Genomic DNA, 19,608 nt, shown 5'->3' on the forward strand with positions numbered 1-19,608 from the left:
AGTCTGAACTTGCATATGAGCAGTTGATGTTCTGTTCCATAGTCAGCCCCTGGCCTTGTTCTGACTGATGATATTGAGCTTTTCCATTGTCTCTTTCCACAGATGTAGTTGATTTGATTCCTGTGTGTTCCATCTGGCGAGGTCCCTGTGTATGGTCACCGTTTATGCTGGTGAAAAAGGTATTTGCAATAAAGAAGTCATTGGTCTTGAAAAATTCTATCGTTAGATCTCCAGCATTGTTTCTGTCACCAAGACCATATTTTCCAACTACCAATCCTTCTTTTTTCCAACGTTCGCATTCCAGTTACCAGTAATTATCAACGCATCCTGATTGCATGTTTGATCAATTTCATACTGCAGAAGCTGATAAAAAATCTGCAATTTCTTCATCTTTGGCCTTAGTGGTTGATGTGTAAATTTTGATAATAGTCGTATTAACTGGTCTTCCTTGATGCTGGAAGCTATGCCACTGGTATTCAAATACCAGCAGGTTTCAACTGAGCTTCCAGACTAACACAGACTAGGAAAAAGGACCCAGGACTCTACTTCTGAAAAGAATTAGCCAGTGAAAACCTTATGAATAACAGTGGAACATTGTCTGATATAGTGCTGGAAGATGAGACCCCCAGGTTGGAAGACACTCAAAAAATGACAGGGGAAGAGCTGCCTTCTCAAAGTAGAGTCGACCTTAATGACATGAATGGAATAAAGCTTTCAGGACCTTGTTTTGCTGACATGGCACAACTCAAAGTGAGAATAAACAGCTGCAAACATCCATTAATAATCAGAACCTGGAATGTACGAAGTATAAACCTAGGAAAATTGGAAATTGTCAAAAATGAAATGGAACGCATAAACATCAATATCCTAGGCATTAAAAAAAAAACTGAAAAGGGCAGGTATTGGCCATTTTGAATTGTACAATCATATAGTCTTCTTCGCCAGGAATAACAACTTGAAGAGGAATGGCATTGCCTTCGTCATCAAAAAGAACATTTGAAGATCTATCCTGAGGTACAACGCTGTCAGTGGTAGGATAATATCCATACGCATACAAGGAAGACCAGTTAATACGACTATTATTCAAATATGTGCATCAACCACTAGGGCCAAAGACGAAGAAACTATAGATTTTTATCAGCTTGTGCGGTTTGAAACTGATCAAACATGTGCTAGTCAGAGCGAGGTTATATGGAGGTCAGATTATTAATGGAGTCCAACCTCAGTTTTGGCTCACAGTGGGTCCAATTCCATAGTGTTTTCCCCAGTTCCAGAAGGCATAATTGGAATAGATACACTCAGTAACTGCTAGAACCCCCACATTGTATCCCTGACATGTGGAGCAAGGGCTCTTATGGTAGAAAAAGCTAAGTGGGAGCCAATAGAACAGCCCAAAACCCCAAACCAAGACAGTTGCCATCTATTCTGACTCATAGTGACACTACAGGAAAGAGTAGAACTGCCCCATAGGGTTTCCAAGGAGCATCAGGTGGATTCAAACTGCTGATCTTTTGGTTAGCAGTCATAGCTCTTAATCACTATGCCACCAAGGTTTCCACAGAACTGCCCCTACCTAGGAAAATAGTAAACCAAAAGCAATACCACATTCTTGAAGAGTTTACAGAGATTACTGGCACCATCAAGGACTTGAAGGATGCAGGGTTGGTGATTCCCACCACATCCCCTTTCAGCTTGCTTATTTGGCCTGTGCAAAAAACAAATGGATCTTGGAGAATGACAGTGGATTATTGAAAACATAGCCAGGTGGTGACTCCCATTGCAGCTGTTGTTCCACAAGCAGTTTCATTCCTTGATCATATTAATATATCTCCTGGTACCTGGTATGTTGCTATTGATCTGGCTAATTCCTTTTTCTCCATGCCTGCTTCAAAGGACCACCAGAAGCAGTTTACTTTCTGCTGGCAAGTCAGCAATACACCTTCACTATTCTACCTCAAGGGTATATCAATGCTCCAGCTCTATGTTATAATTTAATTCACAGGAAATTTGATCTCCTTTCCGACAACACACTGGTCCATTACATTGATGACACTATGCTGATTAGACCTAGTAAGGAAGTCCAATGACTCTGGACTTATTGGTAAAACATTTAAAAGTCCGATGACTCTGGACTTATTGGTAAAACATTTAAGAGCTAGAGGGTGGGAAATTAATCCCTCAAAAACTCAAGTGCCTTCTACATCAGTGAAATTTCTGGTGTGGTGTGAGGACATGTGGAGATATTCCTTTTAAAGTGAAGGATTCTATTGTATCTGGTCCCTCACAAAACTAAATAGGAGGCACAATGCCTGATGGGTCTTTTTGGATTTTGGAGGCAACATATCCTTCATTTTGGTGTGCTACTCCAATGTATTTATCAAGCAACTAAAAAAGCTGCCACTTTTGAGAGGGGCCCAGAACAAGAAAAGGCTCTGCAACAGGTTCAGGCTGCCATGCAAGCAGTTCTGCCGCTTGGACTGTATGATCTGACTGAGCCAATGGTGCTTAAAGTGTCAGTGGCAGATAGAGATGCTGCTTGGAGTCTTTGGCAGGACGCTCTTGATGAATCACAGTGCAGACCTCTAGGATTTTGGAGCAAAACCCTGACATCCTCTGCAGATAATTATTCTCCTTTTGAGAAACAGCTTTTGGTTTGTTACTGGTCCTTAGTAGAGGTCAAACAGCCATAGGCCACCAATTCACCATGCAGACTGAGCTGCCTGTCATGAACTGGATGTTGTCTATTCCACATAGTCATCATTCAGAACAAGGCCAGGGGCTGACTGTGGAACAGACCATCAATTGCTCATATCCAAGTTCAAGCTGAAACTGAAGAAAATCAGAGCAAGCCCATGAGAGCCAAAATATGACCTTGAGTACGTCCCACCTGAATTTAGAGACCATCTGAAGAATAGATTTGACACATTGAACACTAGAGACTGAAGACCAGATGAGTTGTGGAATGACATCAAGGATATCTTCCATGAAGAAAGCAAGAGGTCATTGAAAAGACAGGAAAGGAAGAAAAGACTAAGATGGGTGTCAGAGGAGATTCTGAAACTTGCTTTTGAACATCGAGCAGCTAAAGCAAAAGGAAGAATTGATGAAGTAAAAGAACTGAACAGAAGATTTCAAAGGGCCTCTCGAGAAGACAAAGTAAAGTATTATAATGACACGTGCAAAGAGCTGGAGATGGAAAACCAAAAGGGAAGAACACGCTCAGCATTTCTCAAGCTGAAAGAACTGAAGAAAAAATTAAAGCCTCGAGTTGCAATAGTGAAAGATTCTATGGGGAAAATATTAAACAACGCAAGAAACATCAAAAGAAGATGGAAGAAATACAAAGAGTCATTATGCCAAAAAGAATTCGTCGATGTTCAGCCATTTCAAGAGGTGGTATATGATCAGGGGCTGATGGTGCTGAAGAAAGAAGTCCAAGGTTCACTGAAGACAATGGTGAAAAACAAGTCCCCAGGAATTGGTGGGGTATCTATTGAGCTGTTCAACTAACGGATGCAGAGCTGGAAGTGCTCACTCGTCTATGCCAAGAAATATGGAAGACAGGTTCCCAGCCAACTGACTGGAAGAGATCCATATTTATGTCAATTCCCAAGAAAGGTGATCCAACTGAATCTGGAAATTATAGAACAATATCATTAATATCACACACAAGCAAAATTTTGCTGAAGATCATTCCAAAGTGGCTGCAGCAGCATACCAACAGGGAACTGCCAGAAATTCAGGCCAGTTTCTCAAGAGGACATGGAACCAGGGATGTCAGTGCTGATGTCAGATGGATCCTGGCTGAAAACAGAGAATACCAGAAGGATGTTTACCTGTGTTTTATTGGCTATGCAAAGGCATTCGACTTTGTGGATCATAACAAATTATGGATAACGTTGTGAAGAATGGGAATTCCAGAATGCTTAATTGTGCTCATAAGGAACCTGTACATAGATCAAGAGGCAGTTGTTCAGACAGAACAAGGGGATACTGATTGGTTTAAAGTCAGTGAAAAGTGTGCGTCAGGGTTGTATCCTTTCACCATACCTATTTAATCTGTATGCTGAACAAATAATACGAAAAGCTGGACTTTATGAAGAAGAACTGGGCGTCAGGATTGGAGGAAGACTCATTAACAGCCTGTGTTATGCAAATGACACAATCTAGCTTGCTGAAAGTGAAGAGAACTTGAAGCACTTACTAATGAAGATCAAAGACCACAGCCTTCAGTATGGATTACACCTCAACATAAAGAAAACAAAAATCCTCACAACTGGACCAATGAGCAACATCATGATAAATGGACAAAAGATTGAAGTTGTCAAGGATTTCATTTTACTTGGATCCACAATCAACAGCCATGGAAGCAGCAGTCAAGAAATGAAAAGACTCATTGCATTGGGTAAATCTGCTGCAAAGGACCTCTTCAAAGTGTTGAAGAGAAAAGATGTCACCTTGAAGGCTAAGGTGCGCCTGACCCAAGCCATAGTATTTTCAATCGCATCATACGCATGTGAAAGCTGGACAAAGAATAAGGAAGACCGAAGAAGAGTTGACGCCTTTGAATTGTGGTGTTGGTGAAGAATATTGAATATACCATGGACTGCCAAAAGAATGAACAAATCCATCTTAGAAGAAGTACAACCAGAATGCTCCTTAGAAGCAAGGATGGCGAGACTGTGTCTTACATACTTTGAACATGTTGTCAGGAGAGATCAGTCCCTGGAGAAGGACATCATGCTTGGCAGAGTACAGGGTAAGTGGAAAAGAGAAAGACCCTCAATGAGGTGGATTGACACAGTGGCAGCAACAATGAGCTCAAGCATAACAACCATTGTAAGGATAGCTCAGGACCAGGCAGTGTTTTGTTCTGTTGTGCATAGGGCCTCTATGAGTGAGAACTACTGACTCAATGGCACCTAACACAACAACAACATAAAGTCAGATGTGCACAGCAGCACTCCACCATTAAATGGAAGTGGTGTGTAGAAAATCAGGCGTGGGTAGGACCAAAAGACGCAAGAAAGGTGGGTCAGGAAGTGGCCCAAATGCCCATGTTTACCACTCCTGTCACATTACCTTCCTTCTTCCAGTCTGCACCTATGGTCTCTTGGGGAGTTCCTTATGATCAGCTGACTGAGGGAGAGAAACCTCAAGCCCAGTTTACAGATGGTCCTGCATGATATGCCAGCATATCTCCATTTGAAAGGGAAGGGTGGCAGCATTACAGCCCCTTCATGGGACTTCCCTGAAGGACAGTGGTGAAGGGAAATCCTCTCAATGGGCAGAACTTCAGGCAGTGCACCTGGTTGTTCACTTTACTAGGAAAGAGAAATGACCAGATGTGTGATGGTACACTGATTCATGGGCTGTGGCCAATGGTTTGGCTGGATGGTCAGGGAACTGGAAGGAACATGATAGGAAAACTGGAGACAAGGATTTATGGGGAAGGGGTATATGGCTACCTCTCTAAATGGGCTTAAGAAGTGAAGATATTTTTGCCTCATGTGAATGCTCACCAAAGGGTGACCTCAACAGAGGAGGGTTTTAACAATCAATTGGATAGAATGACACATTCTGTGGAAACCAGCCATCCTCTTTCCACAGCCACTACTGTCATTGCTCAATAGGCCCACAAAGTGGCCGTGGTGGCAGTGATGGAGGTTATGCATGAGCTCAGCAACATGGACTTCTACACACCAAGGCCAACTTGGCTACAGACAATGCTGAGTGCCCAATCTTCCAGCAGCAGAGACCACCACAGAGTCCCAATACGGCACCACCCCTCAAGGTGATCAGCCAGCAACTTGGTGGCAGGCTGATTACATTGGACCACTTCCGTCATGGAAAGGGAAGCATTTTGTTCTCACTAGAATAGACACTTACCCTGGACATGTATTTGCCTTCCCTGAACACAATCCGTCTGCCAAAACTACCATCTGTGGACTTACAGAATGCCTTATCCACCAACATGGTATCCCGCACAGCATTGCCTCAGATCAAGGGACTCACTTCACAGCAGATGAAATGTGGCAATGGGCCAATGCTCATGAAATTCACTGTTCTTACCGTGTTCCCTCATGGCTCCATAGAACAATGGAATGGGCTTCTAAAGACACAATTGTGATGCCATCTAGGTGGCAATACCTTGCAGGGTTAGGGCAATACTCTCCAGGAGACTATATATGCTGTAAACCAGAGTCCAATATATGGTGCTCTTTCTCCCACAGCCAGGATTCAGGAATCCAGGAATCAAAGGGTGGAAATGGGAGTGGCATCACTCACTATTATGCCTTGTGACCCACTCACAAAATTTTTGCTTCCTGTCCCCATGACCCTATGCTCTGTAAGTCTAGAGGTCTTATTTCCAAAAGGATGAATACTCCCACCTGGAGACATATCATTGATTCCATTGAACTGGAAGTTAAAAACACCACCTAGCCACTTTGGGCTCTTTATGCCTCTGGACCAACAGGCAAAGAAGAGAGTTACCAAATTGGCTGGTGTGGTTAATCCTGATTACAAAGAGGAAATGAAATTGACCGTACATAATGGAGATAAAGAAGAATGTAGGAGATCCCTGAGAGTGTCTCTGAGTATTACCATGGCCTGTGATTAAAGTCAATGGAAAACTACAGCAACCCAGCTCTGACATGACTACTCACAGTCCAGACCCTTCAAGAATGAAGGTTTGGGTCACCCCATCAGGCAAAGAACCACAACCAGCTGAGATGCTTGCTGAGTATAACAGAAATACAGGATGGGTGGTGGAAGAAGGTAGTTCTAAATACCAGCTACAATCATGTGACCAGTTGCAGAAATGAGGACTGTAATTGTTATCAGTATTCCTTCATTGTACGTTTACATGAAATATTTTTGTTTTCTTCACTTATAAAATATAAGATTTAAACAGGGCTAGTGCATTTCCGGTTTTATTAATGTTACTTGCATCATGTTAGGCACGTGTGATTTTATATTGTCTTTATTCAGAGATTATGTATGGTTTAAGGAGATGTGTGAAGGTGAAAAGGGGTGTACTGTGATGGTTAAGGTTGTGCATCAACTTTGCTGGGCCATGATTCTCAGTGGTTCGACAGTTATGACATAGTTTGACAGTTACGTAATGACGTACTCAGCTCCATGATGAGATTTGATATAATGTAATCATCTTCATGATGAGATTTGCTAAGAGCAGCCAATAAGTTGAAAAAGATAGTCCTTGGGGATGTTGCCTGCATCCAATACATATGGACTTTCTAGCAAAGCTCACTGGCTTTTGCTGTGCTCTGGATCCTGCATTCAGCTCATCATCATCTGACTTCTGATTCTTGGGACTTGAGCCAGCAGCCTACTGTCTGATCTGCCTATCTTGGGTTTGTCAGTCCCTACGGTTACATGAGTCAGGAGAAGCCTCCAGCCTGATGGCTAGTCAAGGACTTGGGGCTTTCCAGCCTCTACAGCCATGACAGCCATTTCCTTGATTTTATATATATATATATATATATATATATATATATATATATATATATACACATGTATATATATGTGTATACGTATATATATGTATATGTACGTATATATATGTGTGTATACACACACACACTCACATACATACGCTTCACTGGTTTTGCTTTTCTAGAAAATTCACCCTATGATCAAACCAAAAAAAAACCAAACCCACTGCCTTTGAGTTGATCCTGACTCATAGCCACCCTATAGGACAGAGTAGAAATGCCCCATAGGGTTTCCAAGGAGCGCATGGTGGATTTGAACTGCCAAGCTTTTGGTTAGCAGCCACAGCTCTTAACTACTATGCCACCAGGGTTTCCTCAGCCTATTACAGATGGGCAATAATACATACATTCTTCAATTTTCATTCCTGTATTCTTACCATCCCGGCCAGAAGTACTGCTATCTGTTGGGAGGAGAATCAGGGAGAGGGGAGATGGGTGGGTGAGCAGACCTGAGGTCAGTGTGAGCTAGAGAGTGGCTAGCCTGCAGGCAGGATGAACCAGGATCTCATCTGTTGGCCTAGGGAACTCCTCCTGGGTGTGTCCAGCCTTCAGGCACTGCCCTGCCTTCTGCTCCAAATTCCCACTTCTCACTCTTCCCACCTAGGGGTAAATAACTCTGCATTACTCCCAGGGCCAAGTGGGGCAGTGAGAGGGCACGTGAGGCTTCTCTTACAGAGAAAAAAAAAACAAACCTGTTATCATTGAGTCAATTCCGATTCATGACAACCCCATGTGTGTCAAAGTAGAACTGTTCTCCATAGGGTTTTCAATGGCTGTGACCTTTTGGAAGTAGATTGTCACACCTTTCTTCCAAGGCTCCTCTTGACTGGTTCAAACCATCAACCTTTAGGTTAGCAGCTGGGTACTTATCTATTTTTCCTCTCACACAGAAAGAGCCCCACAAATCACTCCCCCCACTCCCCGAGTCAACCTCCTCCTTGGGTGAACAGGGGCAGAACGTTCACACCACTTGACAGTTCACACTTGCATGAGTTTCATCTGTGGTTTCCTCCTTCCATCTATTCCCACATACATCTCATAATGCAGGGATACCACAAATTTTGTCCACTGATAATTCACCTACTTTTCCTGTCCCTTCTGAGGATTCGAGCAGCAAGCACTCCTGTCACACTAAGCCTTCCTTCTTACACTCCTGTGCCATTTCTCCTACACTTGTCTGCTCTTGGCTTTCTTCTAATGTGTGAGATACTTTCCCTAAATCACCATATATTTGCAGCTGATCTTCTATTGTTATTGGCCAATAGATGACAGACTTGGTGGGAGAACAGGAAAGGCACTTTTATTTCTTTGTACAAGGAAATGGAGTCATTCGGAGCTACTGCTGCCAAGACTGGTTCCCAAGGGTGGGCAGGTAAATTACTTTTAAAGGGGTTTACAAGTAGGGAGTTCATACAAGTTACATCAGCAACAATCTTAATCATACTACACAGGCACAATGGGGTTTACATATAACCTCCAAGCAAAAGCAAGATTCAAATGCAAAGCTGGCGGGGGGTGGGGGGGGAGAGTGGGTGGGAGTTGAGCCCAGCAAAGGAAACTCTTTTGCAACATAACACTATAGGGGAGGAAGCCAGGTAAAGAATACAGCACCTTGGCGGCTCTCTCTCACTTCTCCCATTTCTTTTTGGACATTGGTCATTCAGGACCAGTGTCCATTTTGAACTATGGCCCGGTTCAGGATTATTTGGCATATTTTCGAGGAGGAGCAAATATTGGACCTAGGCCTTTCATTGTGGCTACCAACTTCTTGTTGGTTTATAATAGTTTACTAAATATTAAAACAAAAAGAGTTGGTTTTATGCCCTGTTTATGTGAATGTCTCCCTAAAAGATCTCTCTCTCTCTTTTTTTTCTTTTTAGATTGTCTTAGCTATTGTCTTTATACCTCAAGGTTCAGTTGATGTGTCTTTATGAGGCTTTGTGAGTCCAGCTCCAGCTGGGTCACATTTTTTTGTTCAAGGACTGGAAATAACCGCTCCAATAAAAAAAAAAAAAATTTTTTTTTTTTTTTTAAATACTGTCTCTTAAATCATTCTTTTCTTTTCACTGAAGATTGGAGATATTCATACCTGGACTTAGTTGAGCCCTTAGATGGCAGCCATGGCAGGCTCTTTAAACCCATTGTGCTGGTTTTCCACCGGGCAACATCTGATTCTTCACCAGGATCTTAAGAGCAATGTCAATTGCATTGCCAAAGTGAGCAGACTCTATATACATCAATATTTTAGCCCGAGACCTTCTTTTGCCCGTTTAGGTGTGTAAGACAATAGAAGATGAATTTTATTATGCCTAGTACTATCATGATGCAGACTAAGAACATTACTATCCTTTGAAGTAGTGATCTACTCCATGTACTTATTCCTGAAGGTAACCAACCAAGTATATCAGGTGTCTGTAAACGTGTTACAGTGTGTAACCAAGTAGCTTGCTGTCTAATTCTGCATATACCCTCTTCTATGTCTCCTGTGTTATTTATCCAAATGCAACAAGAGCTATTTGCTACAGCACGTACTATACTTTCTTGGGCTAATAAAAAAAACCTAAGGTTATTTTGTTATCTCATGTCATCTTGGCTAATGAGGTCAGAGATTACAGTTGCATTTTTATCTCTTTAGCAACTTTATCTGTTATTTGTCCTATAAAGATTGATGCATTTCTTAAAGGTTTCTGTAATTCAACTATACCATAAGTAGGAATTAAAGCTACCAACCACATCCTGAATGTTGAATCAATGGGTTTCTTTTTGACTCTTGTTTTATAGTGTGTAACAATTTAATATTAATTTTTCAATATTTACTAGCATCATTACTATGAATATCTAAAGGTAATCTTAAAATTCTCAAAGTGTGCTGCCCATGTATTCACCAGGAATCTAGACAAAAGATTGCCCACATAAACTCACTGTCAGCTGGAAAGGAATCATATAAAACTAGTATAGTCAGATCCACCACACACAGTTTGTCTAGAGGAAACAGAAGGTATAGAAAAATTCACATGTGACTACCAGATTTTCATTAGAGAATACATGATTAACAAGATGATATAGGATGGAACTCTCCTGTTGGAGGTCTTCAGTTAATCTGTTTAAAACATACTAAGTGTTCTTCTCGAGTGAAACTGTCCCTCCTTGGTCTACCTATTAACACTCATGGGTCACTTTCTTAGAAGCAGAAATGTCACAAAACTATTTTTATGAGAGAAAAACTTCTAATTCAAGATTACAATATCTAAACCCATTAGTTAAATAATTTAGGAGAAAGGAAAATGGTTTCCTACACCTAGAAAGTAAGACCTTAAAACATCAGCAATATTCCCACATAAAATCCGTAGTTTCCTTTTGTTTACCCAGTCTTATGTAGTTAATTTCTGTTGCACGTGATTCTGGATCAGCCACTGTTAGCTTCTGCATAGGAGTTCTGGAAATTTTATTCAGTCTAGTCACAGTCCTTATTGCAAGTCCAATATAGTCCATCTTTTTGTTGAGATATTTTGGTAAAAAGTTTTCTGAAAATCAGCAAAGTAATACCTGCAGATAACAAAGCTTAATATGGCCATGATTAACTTATAAAAATAATACTCTTATAGCGAAAGACCTGATAGAAATTAATTATAAGCATAAAGGTTGAATAAAATCAGTTAAAAAAAAAACTAGATAAAAATGTCTTTAAATATAATCATTAACCATATTGTTAAAGAGCTTCAGATATGATGCATAATAATCTTGAGTCATAGTACCATATACTCAGGCTACACCAAGAATACACCAATATTATCAAGTCTCTAAATACCTGAATAGTAATTTTAAAAAGCTATAGGTAAGTGATGTGAATTACCCAACCAGACCATTGGCTTTGATAAAGTTGTGACCAAGTTAGCAACTAAGAAATAATAATATAATTATGGCATAATATTATGTGTTTGCTGTCTAATGTTAGGCAAAATCATGAAAGGAAATACTAAAATATAAATCTTAATCCAAAGAGAATCAGGCATTTTCCTTGATTTTGACAACACTTTCCATGTAATTTATTAAATAAAACTTTTTAGCCCTTCTCCTTTATAAAAAATTTTTTATGGCTTTCCATTAAGTTTCAGAGTTTGTTATATGTCACCATGAAACAACACATAAGTTATTTTACCAAATATTTTAAAGTAAGAACCGTAGCTTTTTTTTTTTTTTTCCTAAAAGCCATGCAGCTTGGTTTTCCGCTCAGGAATCTTATTCTAATGAGAGGCCAAACCTCTGCCTTCAAGGTAGATTACACAAAGAATAAATTAACCCTTCAACTCAAAAATCAAAGAATTTTTTATTATTTTAACAGCAAGAAACCCAATTCTTTGTTTTATATTTTAACATAAAAAAATTAAAGCTCCTAAAAAATCTCATAAATTAAATAATTAAACTTTAGTCAGACAGATAAAATTTTTGACCATGTCAAATAAATTTCTTTCTAATAAACCTCTAAAACATTGTCTTTGTTGCATATCTCTTATAGCGCATCCCTTTAAAAGGCAAAAATGAACACGTTCATTAGCAGACCCTAATATACATACATATATATTTATATATCCTTTCTCTTGTGGCATAAAAAGCAAAAGTATATAAGCTTAAATTATAACAAATATCTATTAACTCAACTTAACATCAATAAGTTAGCTAAAAGGTCTTGGAAATTATTTTCAACCCTATATACCATAAAATATAACTGTTGTTGAAAGAAAGTTTGTTGAAACATTCCAAATTTTCATTCAACTTTTGCTATTGACTATATTTTCCCAATCTAATTTTAGTCCTTAAATACATTATCAGCTGGCTTTGGAAATCACAAAGTCTCTGCTCAACTAACCAATTCACTGATATGGATATGACCTTAAAGTGTTTGGCTAAAGTTGGAAACATTTTCCCAAGCTGTTTCAGGTGTGTCTCATTGTGATTTCTATAGGACCTTGGAGACTGAGGGCTAGGGAACTCTGATATTGTCCCACCCTCTCTATTTTTTGACTCACGGTAGAAGACAAGGTGAGGCAATTCTGATTCATTTACATGTGATTAAAACGATTGAGGCATTTTGAAAGCTATCTACCTGGTAAATACCAAAGCTGTTTAGTGATTTTGTAAATGAATCCATCAATTCTTGGCTATTGAGACTTGGGGCTGGGAGGAGGAGGTCATGCCAATTCATTTACATATGTTTAAATTGATCTAGGCATTTTGAAAGGCAAAGGATAACTAATTTCTTTCTGTTTTATTATTCTCTTGGAAAGCAGTTTTGCTTTCCCTTTATCACAACCTTTTATCTACCCAGTAAATATCAAAGCCATTTAGCAATTTTTTTTTTTTTTAAATAGGTTTGTCTCCTTTGTCGTGCTCTGAAACTGTTGGTTTTACTTTAAGACAAAATTATCTGTTTTCTTTAAATAAAACACATTTCATATAATGTCTAGCTTAAGTTACTTAGAAAGGCTTTACTTTTATGATTTACTTAAACATAAAGTTTTTCAATATAGCTACTAAAAATCTAAATAATAAGGCAGACAAAAGACAGAATTTTTCTCGGATGAGGAAAGAAATGAAGTTCTAAGACAGCCTTACCAAAAAAAAAAAGAACAGCAATTCTCAGCCATAGCCTCCAACCTGATACAAGACAGAAACTTAGACACAATCCTTTAGACTAGAAGCAAGCTCTCAGAACAAAAGGAGACAGAAAGACCACATAACCTCACCAAACAATACCACACAACACAAGAATATAGGGATTCTAGTTTCTTAAAGTGTACATAGCAATTTTTGGTAAGATCAACTCAGTTTAATGGAAATAACAGATTTTAGATAAAACTTATTAACTTGCCAAAGCATCAGATGGAGGAATAATATTTTGATTTTTTTATTGAGAAACTATCATAAAACAGGTATGGAACAGAGCACTATTTTCCAGGATTTCTCTGAGCCACAAGAAGAAACCTAATGAGGAATGCCGCAGGGTTTGGACTGTGTTTCACTTAGACCATTGTGTACCTGGGATGCAAGACTGTTTGCTTGCGAGTAGCAGGCAGCTTAATGTTCCATCCTGTCTCAAGATCACCTTATCCTGTCACAGGAGTCTTTAACGCTCATGATGAGCACCGGTGATTACCCTAAGGGCTTTTACTGGTTAACCATGCTTGAATTTTTGTGGCTGATAGTGGCTCAGAGCTCTTTGAAAATAGAATTACCTCTTTAACGTTTCAAATGCCCAAATCTGGACCTAAACTACAGTCACCAAGAATTGCTAGATGTGACTCTTAATCAAGCAAAAACCTAAGTAAGACTCTTCTTGAGCAAACAACCAGTATTTCAAACAAATAGGCTAAACAAAATTTAAGAAAACTAACAAAAAGGATAAGCTCATTTTCCAAGAGCACCCACCCTGTGAGTGTAAAAGGGAGTGTGAATACTTGGATCCAGAAGAAAGAACCTCTCTTTTTGCCAGGTTCTGCTCCACCATCCAGGTCTCCTCAAGGTCGACTGGATTCATGGTTTTAGGATCCCTGCAGCAATTAATTCTTGTAGGGTAAAAACACTACAAAGTTTAGTAAAGCAAAAAGAAAGATTTTATTCAGCATATATTTAAAGAAGCAAAAGTAGGAAAGGGACAAGCATGCTGCCCGGGCCATGTCTGTCTGAGTCTCTGTTCCCATTTCTTAAGGATGTATCTTAGTGGGCCACATTTTGAGATTCTCCTTTCTCTAGATACACACACTTACACACTCACACAACCTAATTTGTTACATCAACTTAACAGGTACCTGAGCCTTTTATGCCCTCAGCAATCGACTCTTCCCCTTTCTTGACTCTTCTAAGGTCTTACCCAGGAATTACACTGTTACTTACCAAATAACCTCGGATTCTTAATACGCTCAATGGTCAATTTCTCCCACTTCTTGGGACTCTTCTAAGGTCTTACCTAGGCACTTACCAAATAACCCAGGTACATCTCATGTCCCTCACAGAGCCATCATTTGGGTCCTGAGCAGGGAGTCAGCTTTCAGAGCTGCTCCAAGGTGTCTAGGAGGAATTTCCCGGTGATGCCAGACCTTTGCGTTGTTCTGTTTTCTGATCCACCTCAGGAACCGAGGAGATGTCTCCTGGCTGGTTCACCAGAAATGTCGCTAGGTGGAAACCCCAGGTTCTTACTCTGCATGACTCATATTGGCCAATAAATGAGGGACTGAGGTGGGAGAACAGGAAAGTCACCTTTATTTCATTGTATGAGGAAATGGAGTCAGTTGGAACTACTGCTGTCAAGACTGCTTCCCAAGGGTGGGCAGGTAAGATACTTTTAAAGGGGTTTACAAGTAGGCAGTTCATACAAGTAATGTCAGCAACATTCTCAATCATACTACACAGGTGCAATGGGGTTTACATATAACCTCCAAGTAAAAGCAAGATTCAAATGCAAAGTGGTGGGGTGGGGCAAACCCCAGCAAAAGAAACTATTTTGCAATACAACACTGAAGGGGAGGAAGCCAGGTAAGGGATACAGCACTGTGGGGGTTCTGTCTCACTATTATGTCCCAATAGCAGAGGCAGTAAATGACAGTTGGGTTCAGGAAGTACCCTATACAAATCAGAACACATAATAAGGACTGACTGGGGAAGAAATCAACGTTTAAAGTATTCAGTGCCAATGTACAATGTCTTTCTACACACAAAGTTCATAGCCACTTTATTCATAATTGCCAAAGATTGGAAGCAACTGAAATAGTCTTCAGTAGATGAATGGATAAACCAACTGTGCTAATAAGTCAGTCTGGAAGAGCTGTATACTGTATAATTTCAGCTTTATGGCAATCTGGAAACGCCAAAACTGTAGAGACAGTAAAAACATCACTGGCAACCAAGGTTCAGGGAGAGGTATGAATAAGGAGAGCTTGGGGCAGTTTTAGGGCAGTGAAGCTATTCTGCATGACACTGTAATGGTGGATACATGACATCACACATTTGTCAAAACCCATGGGACTGCACAACACAAAGAGGGAATCCTAATGTAAACTGTGGACTTACGTTAATGATAATGTATTGATACTGGTTCATCAATTGTTAACAGATACAAGCCATTAACAACAAGAGAAAGAGTTGCAGGGGATAGAGGGACAACATGGAACTCTTGGGACTGACTATCTGTTCCATTTTCTGTAAACCAAAAAATAATCTTTTTTTTTTTTTTCTTGTAAGTGATTTATAAGGGGAATATTTTTGAGAAACTATTCTTAGGAGTAGGGTATGATTCATCAACATGCGGAGTAAAGAGAATGGTAAAAAATGTATTAAGTGCCTTGCCCCCACCCCCCCCATGTTTGTCAGTTTCTTGTACTGTGGGGGCTTGGGTGTTGCTGAGATGCTGGAAGATATGCCACCTGTATTCAGATACCAGCAGGGTCACCCATGGAGGACAGGTTTCAGCTGAGCTTACAGACTAAGACAGACTAGGAAGATGGACCCAGCAGTCTACTTCTGAAAAGATTTAGCCAGTGAAAACCTTATGAATAGCACTGTTTGATATAGTGAGGGAAGATGGAAGGCACCCAAAAGATGACTGGGAAAGAGCTGCCTCCTCAAAGTAGAGTCGATCTTAAATGACGTGGATGGAGTCAAACTTTTGGGACCTTCATTTGCTGATGTGGCATGACTCAAAATGAGAAGAAACAGCTGCAAATATCCGTTAATAATCAGAATGTGGAATGTCCGAAGTATGAATCTAAGAAAACTGGAAGTCATCAAAAACGAAATGGAATGCATAAACATTGATATCCTAGGGATTAATGAGCTGAAATGGACTGATATTAGCCATTTTGAATTGGACAATCATTTGGTCTACTATGCCAGGAATGACAACTTGAAGAGGAATGGCATTGCATTCTACATCAAAAGGAACATTTCAATATCTATTCTGAAGTACAACTCTGTCAGTGATAATATTCAAACGACTACAAGGAAGACCAATTAATACGACTATTATTCAAATTTACATGCCAACCACCAAGGCCAAAGATGAAGAAACTGAAGATTTTTACCAACTTCTGGACTCTAAAATTGATTGAGCTTGCAATCAGGATGCATTGATAATTACTGGAGAGTGGAATGGGAAAGTTGGAAACAAAGAAGGATAGGTAGTTGGAAAATATGGCCTTGGTGATAGAAATCATGCTGGAGGTTGCATGATAGAATTTTGCAAGAACAATGACTTCTTCATTGCAAATACTTTTTTACACCAACATAAATGATTACTATGCACGTGGACCTCGCCAGATGGAATACACAGGAATCAAATTGACTACGTCTGTGGGACGAGATGATGAAAAAGCTCAATATCATCAGTCAGAACAAGGCCAGGGGGCCAACTGCAGAACAAACCATCAATTGCTCATATGTAAGTTCAAGTTGAAACTGAAGAAAATTAGAACAAGTCGATGAGAACAAATGTATGACCTTTAGTATATCACACCTAATTTAGAGAACATCTCAAGAATAGATTGGACGCATTGAACACTAATAACTGAAGACCAGAAGAGTTGTGGAATGACATTAAGGACATCAGACATGAAGAATGCAAGAGGTCATTAAAAAGACAGGAAAGAAAGAAAAGACCAAAATGGTTGTCAGAAGAGACTCTGAAACTTGCTCTGGAACATCGAGTACCTAAAGCAAAAGTAAACAAAGATAGGACTGGTCAGTGGGGGGGAGAGAGAGGCTGATGAAGAGTGAGCTAATTAAATCAGGTGGACACTGGAGAGTGTGTTGGCAACTCTTGACTGGAGGGGGAATGGGAAGATAGAGAGAGAGGGAAGACGGCAAAATTGGCACGAAACGAGAGACTGAAAGGGCTGACTCAATAGGGGGAGAGCAAGTGGGAGAAGGGAGTAAGATGTATGTAAACTTACATGTGACAGACTGATTGGAATGGTAAATGTTCACTTGAAGCTTAATAAAAATTAATTAAAAAAAAAAGTAAACAAAGATGAAGTAAAAGAGTTGAACAGAAGATTTCAAAGTGCGGCTCAAGAACACAAAGACCTGGAGATGGAAAACCAAAAGGGAAGAACTCCTGCTGCATTTCTCAAGCTCAAAGAACTGAAGAAAAAATTAAAGCCTCAAGTTGCAGTATTGAACGATCCTGTGGGGAAAGTATTAAACCACTCAGGAAGCATCAAAAGAAGATGGAAGGAATACACAGAGTCACTGTAGCAAAAAGAATTGGTCTACGTTCAACTATTTCAAGGGGTACCATAAGAGCAGGAACCCATGGTACTGAAGGAAGAAGTCCAAGCTGCACTGAAGGCATTGGCAAAAAACCAGGATCCAAGAATTGACAGAATACCAATTGAGATGTTTCAACAAACAGATGCAGCACTGGAAGTACTCCTCCATCTAAGCCAAGAGATGTGGAAGACAGCTACCTGGCCAACCAACTGGAAGAGATCTATATTTATGCCTATTCCCAGGAAAGGTGATCCCACCGAATGTGGAAATTATTGAACAGTATCATTCATATCACACACAAGTAAAATTTTGCTGAATGTCTTTCAAAAGTGGCAGTAGCAGTATATTGACAGGGAACTGCCAGAAAGTCAAGCTAGATTCAGAAGAGGACGTGGAGCCAGGTATATCACTGCTGATGTCAGATGGACCCTGGTAGAAAGCAGAGAATACCAGAAAGATGTTTGCCTGTGTTTTATTGACTATGCAAAGGCACTCGACTGTGTGAATCCTAACAAATTAAGGATAACATTGTGAAGAATGAGAATTTCAGAGCACTTAACTGTGCTCGTGAAAAACATAGATCAAGAGGCAGTCGTTCAAACAGAAAAAGGGGATACTGTGTGATTCAAAGTCAGGAAAGGTGTGTGTCAGGGTTGTATCATTTCACCATACATGTTCTATCTGTACAATGTTCCACTGTTGTTCATAAGGTTTTGTACAGAGGTAGCATATGATCAGGAACCAATGGTACTGAAGGATGAAGTCCAAGCTTCACTGAAGGTAATGACAAAAACAAGAACCCAGGAAATGATGGAATATCAATTGAGATGTTTCAACAAAAGGATGCGCAGCGCTGGAAATGCTCACTTGTCTATGCCAAGATATATGGAAGACAGCTTCCTGGCCAACCAATGGGAAGAGATCCATATTTATTCCTATTTCCAAGAAAGGTGATCCGAACAAATGCAGAAATTATCTAACAATATCATTAATATCACACTCAAGCAAAATTTTGTTGAAGATCATTCAAAAGCAGCTGCAACAGTATATCGACAATAAACTACCAGAAATTCAGGCCAGATTCAGACAAGGATGTGGAGCCAGGGATATCATTGCTGATGTCAGATGGACCCTGGCTGAAAGCAGAGAATGCCAGAAGGATGTTTACCTGTGTTTTATTGACTACACAGAGGCATGCGACTGTGTGGATTGTAACAAGTTATGGATAACATTGCGAAGAATGGGAACTCCAGAATGCTTAATTGTGCTCATGAGGAACCTGTATATAGATGAAGAGGCAGTTGTTCAGACAGGACAAGGGGATATTGCATGGTTTAAAGTCAGGAAAAGTGTGCATTAGGGTTGTATCCTTTCACCATACCTATTCAATCTGTATGCTGAGCAAATAATCCGAGAAGCTGTACTGTATGAAGAAGAACAAGGCATCAGGATTGGAGGAAGGCTCATTAACAACCTGTGTTATGCAGACGACACAACCTTGCTTGCTGAAATTGAAGAGGATTTGAAGCACTTACTAATGAATATCAAAGACCATAGTCTTCAGTGTGGATTACACCTCAACATAAAGAAAACAAAAATCCTCACAACTGGACCAATAAGAAGCATCATGGTAAGTGGAGAAAAGATTGAAGTTGTCAAGGATTTCATTTTATTTGGATCCACAGTCAACAGCCGTGGAAGCAGCAGTCAAGAAATCAAAAAAACACATTGCTTTGGGCAAATCTGCTGCAAAAGACCTCTTTAAAGTGTTGAAAAGTAAAGATGTCACCTTGAAGACTAAGGTGTGCCTGACCCAAGCCATGGTATTTCC

The sequence above is a fragment of the Elephas maximus genome, chromosome 8, assembly GCF_024166365.1.
Source record: "Elephas maximus indicus isolate mEleMax1 chromosome 8, mEleMax1 primary haplotype, whole genome shotgun sequence".
In the NCBI taxonomy this organism is placed as follows: domain Eukaryota; kingdom Metazoa; phylum Chordata; class Mammalia; order Proboscidea; family Elephantidae; genus Elephas; species Elephas maximus.